At 48.5% G+C, this 14,841-nt stretch overlaps 1 protein-coding gene and 1 pseudogene across 4 annotated transcripts in view; both read right to left on the bottom strand.

Moving 5' to 3' along the window:
- Window positions 1-14,841, bottom strand: part of CAPZB (capping actin protein of muscle Z-line subunit beta) — a 130,196-nt gene that overhangs the window by 98,445 nt on the left and 16,910 nt on the right. The window lies entirely within an intron of this gene.
- On the bottom strand, window positions 3,028-4,122 carry LOC112929708 (uncharacterized; annotated as a pseudogene).

The following is a 14,841-nucleotide window of genomic DNA, read 5'->3' as shown; positions in this document are numbered from 1 at the left end:
CCAAGGCTCTGAACAACTCTAAAGTACGAGGCCTCCACATACCCGAAACCTCAGAGACTGCCCGCACCAAAGCCCATCCGTCACGCAAACAGCGAACACTTACTGAGCATCCACTATACGCCAGTCCTACCGCTACGAAGCATTTAGGACGAGTATGATCATTACTCCTCTCCATCCTCAGTGCCAACCCTCCCCCTCTTGCCCACGGCACCTCTCCCCTGGCCTACCAGTGGTCTCCTGACCGACCCACACCCACCCCAGCACGCTCCCCCCCTCTCCACACCTGCGGCAGAGCAAACCTGAAGACTCAAACTTGATCAGCCCCATGGTCTACGCCCTTCGAAGCCTCCTGGGAAACCACCCCCACCCCGCCACCCCCAAACGGTGACTAGGAGGAGGGTCCTGCCCATCTCTCCATTCTCGTTTCCAATCCGGCTCCCTGCCACCACTGTCTTCCTTCCACCCCCCTATGCTCACTAAGCTCCTTCCTGCCATGGGGCTTCGCACACTGTGGTTCCTTCTGGCCGGGCTGCTATTCCCTCAGCTCAAGTCTACCCCTCCTGCAGCCTCGTGGCAGCATGCCTCCTTCTGGGCGCCGTGACTACCTGGTTGGAGGTGGTCTGGAGGCTCCAGGGGGGCAAGGGCAACGTCCTTCTTCGTCACTTTCGTACTGCCCAGATCTGACACCGTGTCTGACCCACAGTCAGTGAATAAATAAATATCTGCGTGAGCACCAAGAAGAGAAAAGGTTGCAAGCTGACTCCCAGTCCCTAGCGAGCCATGTGAATGCGGCCAGGATGGTGAGAGGCTGCAGGGAGGTGTGGGAAGAGCACTGGACGTGGAGTCAACACATCCTGATGGGTGAGGCCTGGTGATGACCAGCCCTGGGGGGAGCCGCCAGCAAACTCCAGGTGCCTCCAGGTTGGCGTCAATGTCAACCTAGCCGTCCTGTGACCCTGACCCAAGCCCAATTCTGCCCACATCCACTGTACCACCGTCTCTCTCACTGAGCATCCCACTGTCCTCACCCTCCTTCTACCCTTGCCTCTCACAATCCTTAATTTGTGCAGCAGCTGAAATAACCTTTTTTTTTTTTTTAAGACTTTATTTATTTATTAGAGAGAGACAGACTGACAGGCAGAGGGAGAAGCAGGCTCCATGCAGGGAGCCCGACGTGGGACTCAATCCCGGGTCTCCAGGATCACACCCTGGGTTGAAGGGAGGCGCCTAAACCGCTGAGCCACCAGGGCTGCCCACCTTTTTAAAAAAACAAAAACAAAAACATAAATAAGATCACAGTATTCTCCTGCTTAAAACCCTAAGTCTCCTTGTTACCATCAGAATAGAACCTGATGCACAAGGACCCGCGTCATCAGGGCCCTGATGACCTGACCTGGCTCAACTCAGCAGCAGACCCTGTCTTACATTCCTCCACCTTGATGCCCCTACACAGGCTGTCCCCATCAGGTCCCCCCTGGGCTGGCTCCCTCTCGGCACTGTTGCCTTGCCTGGAGGGCCCCACAGGAGGGGGCCCCGCCTGCCCACCACCTGCTGTTTCTTATCACAGGAAAGGCTTGTGTTTATGATCTCCCTCATCCCAACAAAGCAAGGATTTTGTGTTGTTCACTACTTGGGTGAATATCTGCTGAATCAATGCCTCTGACAGTGCTAATACAAACAATTACTGTACCCTTCCTGGACACCAGAGCAAGAAGCATGTGAGATGCATTAATTCATCCTCCAAACAACTACCCCATTCCCATTCTAGAGAGGAAAGTGAGGAACAGACATGACATGTGGGATTCAAACCCAGGCAACCAGCTCCAGCATCTACACTAGTGACCATGACCCCGTGTGAGCTGCTTCTCGTCGCACTGGATTGCAGACTCGTCTTCCACAGGGCTGGCGCTCTCACAGGAGGTCCTAGATGAAAGCTTAGAAATAAATGAAGGGGGCAGCTCCGGTGGCTCAGCGGTTTAGCGCCTGCCTTCAGCCCAGGGCCTGATCCTGGAAACCCGGGATCAAGTCCCACATCGGGCTCCCTGCCTGCTTCTCCTTCTGCCTGTGTCTCTGCCTCCCTCTCTCTCCCTCCCTCTCTCTGTCTCTCATGAATAAATAAATAAAATATTAAAAAAAAAAAAAAAAGAAACAAAGAAATGAAGGAAAATAGAGCTACCCTACGACCCAGCAATTACATTACTGGGTATTTACCCCAAAGGTACAGATGTAGTGAAATGATGGGACACCTGCACCCCAGTATTCATAGCAGCAATGTCCACAATAGCCAAACTGTGAACACACCTGAGATGTCCTTCGACAGATGATTGGATCAAGATAATGACAATACACACACACACACACACACACACACACACATATATCAATGGAATATTACTCAGCCATCAGAAAGGATGAATTTCCATCAATGTGGATGGAACTGGAGGGTATTGTGCTGAGTGAAGTAAGTCAATTGGAGAAAGGCAATTATCATATGGTTTCACTCATATGTGGAATATAAGAAGTAATGAAAGGGACCATAAGGGAAAGGAGGGAAACTCAATGGGAAGAATTAGAGGAAGACAAACCACGAGAGAGACCTAACTCTGGGAACCAAACAAGGGCTGCAGAAGGGGAGTATGTGGAGGGATAGGGTGATGGGCACTCAGGAGGATGCATGATGAGATGAACAGTGGGTGTTATACTATACGCTGGCAAATTGAATTTATTTTTTTTTTTAAATTTTTTATTTATTTATGATAGTCACAGAGAGAGAGAGAGGCAGAGACACAGGCAGAGGGAGAAGCAGGCTCCATGCACCGGGAGCCTGATGTGGGATTCGATCCCGGGTCTCCAGGATCGCGCCCTGGGCCAAAGGCAGGCGCTAAACTGCTGCGCCACCCAGGGATCCCGGCAAATTGAATTTAAATAAATAAACATATATATATGTGTGTGTGTGTGTGTGTGTTATGAACACTTTATGTTAAAGTATGAACAGATACCATATCTACAAAATTTAAGTTTCTATTCCAATAAACACTCTGTTTTGTTAAAGCTAGAGAGATACGGAATGTCATGACCTGCACACCAGCCTGCGAGACTCTCGTGTTTACACGGGGCAATCATAGACATGGATTTCCTGGTCATCACCCACGGACACAATCTTTGAGCGATTTCCATTGTATTTTACTCCCCAGACCTGATCCTGGTGATCAAAGAAGGTGTGAACACAGGTTCTTGTTCCAACATCCCAAACTTTCACACTTTTATCAGATGAACTGGACACAATGTGAGTGTTGTCAGGACAAAACACAACATTCAACACCATGATGCATGGCCACTCAGCGTGCCAGCCAAATTGGCATGTTGTACATCAGAGACCTTGATGTAGCCATCATCTGATGCAGTGACCAGGAGCTGAGAACCTGGGGAGAATGTCAGGGAACAGATAGGCATAGCACGGCCTTCCAGCGTGTGCAGAAGTCTTCCAGTTGCAATATCAAAAATATTGATGATCCCATCTATGGCTCCACTGGCCAGATACTTCCCATCAGGGCTATATGCAATACTAAGAATGAATTTTCCTCTCGTGTCCAGAGAATATTCCTTTTTCCCACTTTCCACACCAAAAATGTTCACTTTCCCCACATGAGTTCCTGTGGCCAGATACTGGGAATCAGGAGAAAAGGCCAAAGTCCAGGCATCCACTGCATCTTTAGATTTTATCTGTTTGCCGTTATCTATAGATCTATCTATAGATTTTATCTGTTTGCCGTTATCCAAGTCCAGGGACGAATATGAGCGTCAAGAGAACTGGACACAGCAATGGGCAGCATGTGGCTGATGTCCACAGACACCCTGCCCAGTTGATGTCCCTCTAGACTCCACTGTAGGTTCAGCCTCTCATCACACCACTTCCAGACCTTCACCAGGTCATCCAGGGACCCCATAACCACCGTCTCAGAGTTTTCTTTCTTGTTTGTCCCCCAGGCAACTGACCAAATGGCATCATCATGGGCTTGTTCTTGTTTGAAGAGAATACTGTACTGGTTGATCATTTCCTCAACCAAGAAGGAAGGCTACAGGCCAGACAGTTTGCCGCCCTGCCGGCTGCACAGCCGCCACACTTGTTGTCTAAATAAATATATTTTTTAAAAAAGAAAGAAATGAAGGAATCCGAGAAACCTTGGAGAGGAAAGCCATACAAAAGACAGCATGCTTACAACTCACACGAGCACTAGGGGATGAGGCACCCCTCAGGGGGGACGAGGAATGAGGCACTGGCCACATGAGACAGACCCCAGGGAGCAAGTCAGTTCTATAATGTCTCCTGTAAGAGCTACATCCTGGTCTTTAGAAACTCTCTTCCACAAAATATCACACAAATGACTTTTGGAGGTTTCCCACTGCTTTTATTTTGGAAAGTTATCTAAGATTACTAAGAACTACTATTAGTCATTCTGTCTACCTTACACATTTATGTCCAATCTCCATCCTGGTGACCCTGTGGACACACATTCATCCCAAGCAAGCAGGGAAGCTCAGTGATTTGCCCACACAGCAGTGGGTTGGGGGATCCAGGCTGCAAACCTGCCCTCTTTACCACAACGCCAAAGCCTTCGATAACATGTGTCAGGAAACGGTCCCAATTTTCTCCAACAGACTTCAAATGATGGTTCAAGTAGTGGAGCGTAGAGACTGCAAGGCAGAGGCGGACCATTTCTAGTGAAGCACTTCTTCTAAGCGGATGGTTTAAAAGGCCCCACCATAGCCTAAAGCTGTGAAACTGCGGCGTCAGCAGGAGCTGGCCCGAAAAGATAAAGCTCTGGTACAGGAAGGAGGGGCTGAGGGGCTGTGTGCACACTGTGAATTCACGGAACCAGCCTGCAAAGAGGAAGCTGAACTGCACACCAAGCAGCCAGGAAGCCCAGGGCCTGTGGGGCCACCCACTCGAGCCTCCCGAGCTGGTTATGGGTGGCTCCGAGGGACGGAGTGGCAGATGGAGGCGACCAACACCTCCTGAGTGGCAAGCAGGCAGAGCTACCCAGGCGGAGAGGAAACAGGTGCCATCTGAGAAATGGCGAAGGCCAAAGCTAGGCTGAGTCCCGGCTAAGGGGAGGGGAGTGTGGCCAAAGCACCCACTACCAGCCAGCAAACACCCATGAGGATGCCTGGGGCTCCCAAGGGCTCATGGATCTGAGACTTTGATGATAGTCTGCTTCCATTTCTATGATCTAACTCAACAAGCAAGCTTTATTCTCTGAAAGGGGCCAATTTCAAAGGCCCTCTACATGCCAGCTGATGGGTGTGCCCAAGCAGGTAATGGGAGTCCAGACAGGCAGGAACCCCTCACTGATCCCCAATGGCCATGTGACTGCTATTTTTCAACATACTACACCGGCAGTTTACTACCAGTAGCACACCCACACCCTGGCCAGGTCACTCCCATCATCCACTTGCCACAGTTGACCTTTGGATTTGTGATCCTTTTCTGTAAAAGTCGCCGAGGAGCTAGAGGGAGAGAAGAGAACAGCCCCAATGCCCACATGTGCCACTCATCTTAAAGCCTTCCAAAAGGGCAGGCTGACTCCGAGGTCCACGGACACGGTCACGTCCCACATAACACAGGTACCGGACTCTTTCTCTCCAAGCCATGGAGAGAGCACAGTCTCAGGGCAGACTGTTTTCAGAAGAAAAATAAAGATCCATTTCCTGTATTTTATAGGTTCTTAAATGCAAGGTGCATATCTTTAAGAGCAACCAAATAATATGCTCCCATGGTAAATGGAACGAGCTGGAGTGAGAAGAGCTTTGAGAAATAAACAAAAGAAATGCAAAAATAATCTTTGAATACTAATAAAACCTCTCGGAGGAGGGTCAGCTGCGAATCCAAGGCAGGATCAGCTATTCCGTAAGAAGCTAACAACACACGCACACATGCAATAGATAGATCTCGGTTTCATACTGAGGCTGTCATACGGGCACATCTTTCCAGCAACGCCAGCCTCAAGATCCCAGTCCAGTTCTCTTAAATGCAGGTGCCCTTCAAGGGAACTGCCTCGTCTTGGATGGAATGCAGACCCACCACGCCGGCTAGGACTGGATTGTACAGAAAGGCTACTCCAGCTTACGGGCCTGGCCAAGTATCAGCCCAACGAAGCACATGACATCCTTAGAACATCTCACACCATCTCACTCGGGCTGCCCCCACGGGCCACCGGAGGAGGGGGAAGGAGCAGACTACCAGCACACAAACTGCTCAGACCACAGGAATCTAAAACACAACACAAACCACCAATGTTTCAAAGGGACAAGGAATGGGGGTGCTTATTCTCAGACACAGCTTGCACAAGGGACACTACTGCACAGGTCGCTCCTGCTCCTCCACGTCAGAGGAGGTCAAGGGGTCTGGCTGGGGTCATGACACTCACCTTAACTGGGCTCAGGAGGATTTTCATCCAGGAAATGGAACAATGACCAGCATTCCAGACTATTACTTGGAGATTAGCTCGGTGGTATGGGGAGGGAAGATGAGAGGTTTAAAGGGTTCCATTTAACCCCAGAAAGGCAGGAAGTTCCAGCAGAAAAGCTGTCACTCTATCCAAGTCTCGCTGGAGCTAAAGCACAGCAGGAAAATCAGGCAAACCAAAGGGGAATTGGAGCCCTTCACCAAAGGAGGGGCCTAGGGATTAATGGACTCTTTAATTTTCGAATTTCCTGAGGTTTCCGGCTAATTAGGCCCCTTAACCATACTGTAATGTGATCAAATTTCAGCTGAGTTCACAGAACAGTTGAAGGTGGAAGATGCCACGGAAGTCACCACTGGGCCCCAGGGACTGCAGACAAGGCCTACAGTGCTGGCTTCCAGCTTGATCCGCACTAATTAGGCACCTCTAATTCCCCCAACAATGGCTCAGGGGCCAGCTCGGAGGGCACCGCGTAATCCACTGTGTACACTCGGGGAGCTCTGGTCTGACACGACTACCTACAGGTAACATACAACTTACCGGTGTGTATGAGCACATCGACACACACGACTCCTGGGTGGGGAGAGGGGACACTGAGTGCACGCCCAGCCAGCGCGTGTGTGAGCAAACACAGTCAACCCCACTAACCAACAAACAGAAAATGAGGTCCTGTTTGCTGCTTATGAAATCAGAAATTTAGGGGGGAAACACCCAAGGCCAGCAAGGAAGGAACACACGGACCCTCAGGCCGTCGGCGGCGTTTTGACTTGGCCTGACCCCCTGGCAAGGCAGTCTGGCAGTATCCGACCAGGGCTGTGAAAGTGTTCCCACGCAGACACATTAACAGCACCCCTGGGGGTCCAAATACAGGGAAAACCACATAAGGGACCCCACTCTAACACTGCTCAGAATGCAAAAAAGCCAGAAGCAGCCTCAAGACGGACAACGGGGAGGTTAGCGCCATCATGGATGGACGGCTAGGAAGACTTCTTGCTCTTGGGGGAGAAGTCTTAGGTCAAAGAAGTTATTATTAATGGACTTCACCTTTTAGAGAAGTTTTAGGGTGGCAGCAAAACTGAGCAGAAGGCGCAGATTTCCCACCTGACTCTTGCACAGCCTCCCCCATTACCAACGTCCCCCAGCAGGGTGGTGCAGTGGTTCTCAGTGATGAACCTGCACCGACACAGCCTCATCACCCAAAGTCCATAGTTTTCACACCAGGTATCTGCCACAGAGTCCTTCCACTGCCCTATAAATACTCTGTGCTCCACCTGTCCCGGCCTTTCTTTTCCCCAACTCCTGACAACCACAGGTCTTCTCACTGTCTCTGCAGTGTGCCTCTTCCAGAAGGTCCCCCTGTTGGAACCACACAGAACGTGACCTTTTCAGACTGGCTTCTTTCACTCAGTAACACGTGCATGTAGGACTCCGTGTCCATTCATGGTTCAACAGCTTCCTTCTCTGCAGTGCTGAATACTGTTCCACTGGGATGGACCACTGTCTGTTCATCCACTCACCTGCTGAGGGACATCCTGGTGGTTCCAAGCTTTGGCACTTATGAATAAAGCTGCTCTGAACACCCCTGTGCAGGTTCTGTGTGGACATGAGTTTTCAACTCTTTTGGGTAAATTCCAAGGAGCATGGTTGCCGGAATGCATATTTAGTTCTGTAAAGACCCACTAAACTCCTCCAAAGGGCCTGTTCCATTTCCACTCCCAGCAGCAACGAACACAAGTTCCTGCTGCTCCATGTCCTCGCCAGCATTCGGTGTTGTCCATGTTCCAGATTTGGGCTGTTCTAACAGATGGGGGGAGGGGACGGCACACTGTCTGGTCATATTAATCTTTAAAAAAGGAAGATAAAAGACTACACGTGGCCTATGACCATCACTACTCAAAATCCACAGGCACAAGAGAAATGAAAGGACTTATTAAAAAATGAGACAATTAGCAAATAATTTTTCCATCTATGATCCAAACTTCTCACACTGAAGTTTTAAGAGACTGAGCCCTATGAAACTGCCAGTAGCCAACCACTGTTGGCCCACAAAGATCGCAATTTCGTATGGTTCAGATTAACAGTTTTCTAATTAAGTTTTAATAACTTCAGACATTCACAGCATCTGTCGTTGTCCTATGCCACCACTCCCTCTTAATGTAGAGAAACACCTCCACACATGTGGGAAAACAAGTTGATGGGTCTGAAAGCCTATGTGTACAGTGCTGTAATCTAAAAATGTGGAGATCCTTCCAAGAGGATCTCCACGTGAAACAACTAACAGAGAAAAGAGCCAATGAAGGTCAATTTCACCAAATTTAGGTCCAATTCTGAAAGACGCAGGCGGGCTCTCCAACTACCACTGGGTGGAGATGGCGCTTCTAAGCTATAAATCCAGAGAGCGAAAGCCTCCACTTGGTTAGAAAAAGCCAGGATGCAACCCATGCACAAGGGTGTGTGAGTGGGTATAGGGTGGGGGGACAGGGCTGCCCCTGCTGGGCTCCCCACTTATGCCCAGCCTTCCACAGGCCTCCATCTCTAACCAGGATCCCCATTTCGCGCCAGAGTCGCAGAGGACGTTTGCTCCCTTTCACTGGCCTCAGGACAAGACCAAGGCTGTTCAAGTGAAGGACCCTGATTCCTTGTGCGCAGAAAAAGGATTTGAAGGACAGGAAGACACACTGAAAAAGGCAGACTGAATGGCCGTCTGTAGAGGTGGAACAATTTTTTTTAAAAATGTTTAAGCACACACAGAAAATCTCTAGACAAATATGTATCACTCCTAGCACTATCAGAGGGGTGGAATTAAGGGACAGTTCGTTTTCCAAGTTACACGTTTGTATGTTTATTTTTTTTTAATTTTTATTTATTTATGATAGTCACAGAAAGAGAGAGAGAGAGAGAGGCAGAGAGAGACACAGGCAGAGGGAGAAGCAGGCTCCATGCACCAGGAGCCCGACGTGGGATTCGATCCCAGGTCTCCAGGATCACGCCCCGGGCCAAAGGCAGGCGCTAAACCGCTGCGCCACCCAGGGATCCCACGTTTGTATGTTTAAATGGAGTATTACCTTAGTAGTGAGAAAAATAGGAAATTAAAGTGTTTTTAAAAAGAGAATGAGAGATTTGCTTTGATTTACTTCTTTTTGAAACATCCTACCACTCCTGGCTCAGATTCCCAGCCCCTACTTCAGAGTTCCCACATGGAAGGATTTCTTTGTCTAACAAAGGGAAAAGGTGTTGGGAAAAAGAAACGTCATGTACTGGAAGACTACCCCAGTCCCAGCACTATTCTAGGGGCTTCATCTACACCATCTGCCCCCTGGATTAAGCTGAAGAGTGTCCTGGCCATTCATTCATTCATTTTTTATTCATGAGAGACACACACAGAGAGGCAGAGACACAGGCAGAGGGAGAAGCAGGCTCCCTGTGGGGAGCCCGATGTGAGACTAGATCCCAGGACCCCAGGATCACACCCTGAGCCAAAGGCAGACGCTCAACCACTGAGCTGCCCAGGTGCCCCATCCTGGCTCTTTAGACAGCAGGCAGTAAATGACTCTAGCTCAAAATGCTTGAGGAAAGCCAGCCATCTCTGAAGAAGGGCACCAGGAGCTGTATCAGTTGGGTGTCTACTCTTCAAAACAACCCCATGCGGTAGTTTACTGAGTTCAGTGCTCCTATTTCAAGGATGAGTAGGAGAGCTCACCATCAATCAGAACGCAAGCTTCATGAAGGCAGAACTCAATTCACAGCCACGTCCTCCACACCCAGAACAGTGTGTTTCACAGGACAACCTCCAGAAGGACTGCTGGTGGACGTAGGAGTGAAACCTCCCAGGCATGGAGAGACAGAGTGACCTGCACAAGGATGCCCAGCCAGGAAGCAGATGGGTAGTCAACTTTTCACTCCCAAACAGAAAGCCTTCCCATGGTTGTCTATTGCTTTGTGGCACAGGGGGCAGGGGTGAGGGGTGGCAAGAGAATGTTGGAGGACCAAGCTCGGCCCCCAGCCCACTGCCATTCCCCAGAGATCCTGGTTGAAGCTGAGCTTCGCCTGACCTGCGCTGAGCATGGGCATCCCAATGGGAGCATGTTCAAAGCAAGCCTTTCATGGAAATGCGTGGAGGACACAAGCTTGCCAGATGGGCTGGCCTCTGCTTATACCACCTGCTTACCTCACTCCTAAACCCTCATAGCCACTGACCCCTAACTTCAGCACTGCTATAGTCTCTCTTAAAAAAAAAAAAAATCTAATTGAATTTTCAAAGAGTTAAAAAGTTTTAAATGTTTAAGAAAACAGATCTATTTTTAACATAGCCATTGCATAAATAAAGCTTTCACTAAAAATGAGCTTAGAATGAGGCAAATCTGAACGAGGTATCTGAACTCTACAGTCAACTGGCGACACAGCTACAGATAAAGGACTTCACCAAGCCTCCACGTTCTCATCTAGGAGGCTAGGATAACAACACGGAGTAGTCTCCTTGGTTCAAAGATAAAATCATTCCATTGAAATGAGATAATGCATTTATTTAACGTCTCAAATACCACTCCCGGCACATGGGGCTGTTCAATAAATGAGTGCTATTTGCTATCAAAGATAAAATTTAAAAAAATCTAGCCCATCTGGTCCAACAGCCTCGGTACAGACAGGGAAACTGAGCCCTAAGGAAGGTAACCTCTGATTACCCAGCATGGTGCCTTATCAACAGAGGGCGCCCGCGAAGGTGCTACACAAACAGTACACAGGACATGTAAGTAGTACTGTGCATGAAACAACATAATCACCCAATCTGCTCTTTAATCACTTAATGGCATTCCCTACGGCTATAATCTAGAATAGTTTAAGTTAAAGAGAATTTTTCAGTGGGAGTCAACCTTCACCCATACCTGCACAGCCCAATACTGTAGCCACTACACACCTGGTTATTTAATAAGTTCATAAAAATTAAGTAAAACTAAATATTCAGTTCCTCAATCACACTAGCCACAGTGAAGTGCTCAAGAGCCACATGTGTCTGGTGGCTGCTGGACCACAGAGAGAGAACACTTCCAGTATCACGGAAAGTTGCAGTGGACAGCACAGCTGTAGAAGACCAAAGACATCCTTAAGCGTATTTCTTATACAGTGCATCTGGTTTCCTAAATCCTACTGCCTGCTAACAGCGCTACCAGAAGATCAGGAAAAGATCCCATTAGCCTTCCTTTTTTAAATTAAGTTTGGATATTCTTAACAAGCCTAATCTCCCTCAAAAGTTACAATTTATTACTGGGGGAAGGAGGGTGTCAGGATCTAGAAGGCAATGAAGACCAGAGTCAGGTAAAAGTAAATAGGAGTTTAATTACATCTGTTCCGAGCAAACACCTAACTTGTACCAGTGTCCTCCACCCACATCAGTAAACTGAACATGCTTCAAAATAGGTCAGTGGTCATTCATCAAGGCTCACTTACACAGAAAGACCATAAAAGGCCCAGTAGTTTCCCTCGGCTAAACGCCCGTGTTCTACAACAGAATATGCTCAGTGCACAAGCTAATTTCTTTTACAATTTAATTCTAATGCCAAAATACCCATGTGACCCCGTCTAAGCCCAGCACAGCCTCCCACTTGCCTCTTCCAATGGTCCATGGAGCAAGCGGCTCTGCAACATGGAATAAAATCCAGAGGGTGGGCAGCCCCGGTGGCGCAGCGGTTTAGCGCCGCCTGCAGCCCAGGGCATGATCCTGGAGGGCCAGGATCGAGTCCCATGTCGGGCTCCCTGTATGGAGCCCACTTCTCCCTCTGCCTGTGTCTCTTAAATCCTCGCTCTCTCTCTTAATGAATAAATAAAAATCTTTAAAAATAAAAAAATAGAAAAAATAAAACCCAGAGGGTGATCCTCTCTGAACTCCTACCTCCATCACGTTCTCTGAAGTCCCCGCAGGCTGGCACCCCCTCCAGAAGCCAGGAAGGCCACTTGGCACCCTAGGTTCCTGGGATGTTAGTATATATGACCAAATTAAAGATTCATCTGGGGCTTCCATCGGGCAGTAAGGCCCTTTCAAAAAAAAAAAACAAACCACACCAGAGTGCTGAAGCATTTTTATAATACCTCACCCTTTTATTTTTTTAAAACATTTTATTTATTTATTCATGAGAGTCACATACAGAGAGAGAGAGAGAGAGGCAAAGACACAGGCAGAGGGAGAAGCAGGCTCTATGAAGGGAGCCCAACGTGGGACTCGATCCTGGGTCTCCAGGACCACACCCCAGGCCAAAGGCGGCGCTAAACCGCTGAGCCACAGGGGCTGCTCTACCTCACCCTTTTATATTTACAGAAGGGGGGGGGGGGCAGTAAAAAATTTACTTGTATTTATTTGTTAATGTCTTAAAAAATGAGCTAAGAAACATGTCTCCACATAAACTTACCCATGAAGATTTACAGAATTATTTATAACAAAAACTTGAAAGCAACCCCGATGTTCAAGAACTGGTAAATGGACAAACTGTGATATACCCATACCATGGAATCCTACACAGCAATAAGAAGGAACAAAATCTCAATATATGCATCAACGTGCATGGATCCCCGCCCCCCCCACAAAAAAAAAAATCAAGCTAAATGAAAGAAGTCAAACACAAAAGACTATATACCGTGATTCCATTTCTATGAATTTACAGAAAGGAAAAAAACCAAAGTGACAAGACTTGGAAATATTACCAGCGTTGGACCATGGATTTGGGGAAGGAGAGGCAGGTTGGAGGAGATATGCCCATGAGAGCAAGGATAGAAGGGAGACAGTACTTTATGCAACAATTTTTATTTTATTTATTTATTTTTATAAAGATTTATTCATGAGAGATAGAGAAAGAGGCAGAGACACAGGCATAGGAAGAAACAGGCTCCATGCAGGGAGCCTGATGCAGGACCCGATCCCAGGACCCAGGGATCACACCCTGAGCCAAAGACAGACACCCAACCGCTGAGCACCCAGATGTCCCAACAATTTTTATTTTAATCTCGAGGTCATACTGCCCACTCCAAAGCTGAGTTACTCTTTCAAGGTCAGACTCAGAGGAGAGATCTGGGTCCTGGCTCAGCTGGGGTGGGGTGATCTGATGGATGTCCAGTTCCTGTCGGTGAGCTGTAGGCACAAAACCTTAAAGGGGTAGTGGACTGGCAAGTCTGTAGGGCCAACCAGAGTCCAATGGAGAAAATCAACATATCTTCTCAGCCCAGAGGCCGGGACTGCCCCTTCCACCGCTCCAGCCACTGTGTTACTAGCAAATCAGCAGTGACCATTTACTGAGCACTTACTATGTACCCAGGTGCTACTTACTACTCATCTGACACGTGCCATCTCATTAATAACACCAGAGCCACCAACAGCATGCCTAGAGCCCTTACTGAATGCCAGGTACGACGGCAGGAGCATTACCTGTTTTATTTGGTGTACCCTCCAACAGACACTCTGACGGGGGGATCAGCCCCAGGGTTAAATGACACCAAAAGCTATGTGTGCAGCTGAAAATGGAGGGGCAAGGACAGAAATTCAGGGGGCCTGGCTCCAGGAGCCGGGCTTTACATCTGTGTCCAACAACTACTCTGTTCCTGGACCTGACGTGACACTACCGCTGCACCCACGTCACACAACATGGTGCTCTGCCCTCCCGGCCTCCTTCACAGTGTGACAGGCCTGCCACAAGGGCCATCCACTCCCACATTTGAGAAGGAGGCCTGGGTGGAAAGATTCATGACGCTGCCAGGCCCCAAGTCCTTATTCTTTGCACTAGACCAAGCAGCTTCTTTGGCTAATAAGCCAGGAGGGCTGAAACCCAAATAAAAATAAGAAGCACGTGGGAAGACAAAATGTTCCTGAGCTGCAATATTTTTAAATCTCTATTTCTCTGAGTAAATGCATTACAGGTCCAGGTCAGAGTCTCGAGCTGCTAAGGGCTGGGAGACCACAGAGGTAGAGCCTGGGATCCTTAAGCCTGGAGGGCCCCCAGTGCTCTCATCAGTCCAGTATGAAGAAGGGGGGAAGAAACCCCCATGCCAGAGATCACACAGCCCCGCAGTCAAGACGGGGCCTGTACTTGGGGCTCCAAGCCCCAGAGCCGTGCCCTCCACCCCTGCATCATTTCCCATATGGTGTGCAAATCCCTGGGGTCTGAGAGGGTTTTAGAAGGGTACAGACAAGTGGGATCCAGTGCTTACCTGTTTTTAATATGCACAGAAAAAATGTAACTAGCACCTCAAACATGACCTTACGGATGTTTCTGCTTAGAAAGAGGCAAAAGTAGACTGAGGTGTTAGGCTCAAGGCAATTTAAAGAAAAACATTATATAAGTCATGATCAAGGTAACATAAAAATACAGCACCATATGCTGGCAGACAGCTGGGT

This window comes from Vulpes vulpes, chromosome 2 (assembly GCF_048418805.1).
Source record: "Vulpes vulpes isolate BD-2025 chromosome 2, VulVul3, whole genome shotgun sequence".
Taxonomy (NCBI): Eukaryota; Metazoa; Chordata; class Mammalia; order Carnivora; family Canidae; genus Vulpes; species Vulpes vulpes.
Note: the sequence above shows the minus strand (reverse complement) of the source record. Positions and strands in the feature narration are given on the sequence as shown.